Genomic DNA, 957 nt, shown 5'->3' on the forward strand with positions numbered 1-957 from the left:
TTTCGTGTAAAAATTATATTGATAAAATCGATCGTTTACCCTCACTAATCATTTTCTAAAACTGCGTGCTTAAAAGGTGTGTTGCAAGTAAAAGAAAACGGAGGAAGTATAAGACAAGCTTACGTTATTTTTATTGTACAGTTTGAGGGTAATTATAACTGTCTTTATGGTAATTTTAATCCCTTTAAAGTTGACTTTTAATTTATATTGAACTTATTGTTTTTAATGTGTAATTTCTAATGGATACAAGCTTACAAGACTAATTTGATTAATCTAATACATTACAAGTGTTGATAAATTCATGTTAGAAAAAGGTAACTTTTATAATATACTTCCTCCGTTCTATTAATATTACAACAATGGACTTTTTGCACTATTCATCACTCTTGTTTGACCATATAATATTGATTTATACGTTAATCAAAATATAGTCATGTGGGATCTTGTTGGATTCGTCTCATAAAATACTTTCACGATATCAACTTTTTATAATTTTTACACTTACACAATTATAGATATATAGCATATAAAAAGTGCTTTGGGATGCGTAATTTCCTCCTTGTTGCAATATTAACAGAACGGAGGAAGTATAAGAGATACTTTTAGAATTTGCTAAAAAAAAAAAAAAAGAAAAAAAAATACATTTAGAATAAATTGAACCCGTCATACAAAAAGTCAATAAGTTAATAAAAGTTCACCTAAATCAAGAATTTGTGCATTTCCTCACATCCAATTTATATTTTAGGACCAAACAACAGAATTAAGTTTTTTTCCTTTCTTTTGTTTCCTCCTAACTTCTGCCGATCAAAAAGTGCATTAAGTTTGGCAATTTAAATTTTTTTGAAAGGCGTCTCATCAAAAGAGCTCATGAACTTGTTGGGAAATAAAATATGGCTGACAAGTTAATGCATACGAGAAATGAATATTATATTCAAGTTTTAAATATACACTATGGCC

This window comes from Chenopodium album, chromosome 24, assembly GCF_948465745.1.
Source record: "Chenopodium album chromosome 24, dcCheAlbu1.1, whole genome shotgun sequence".
In the NCBI taxonomy this organism is placed as follows: Eukaryota; Viridiplantae; Streptophyta; class Magnoliopsida; order Caryophyllales; family Amaranthaceae; genus Chenopodium; species Chenopodium album.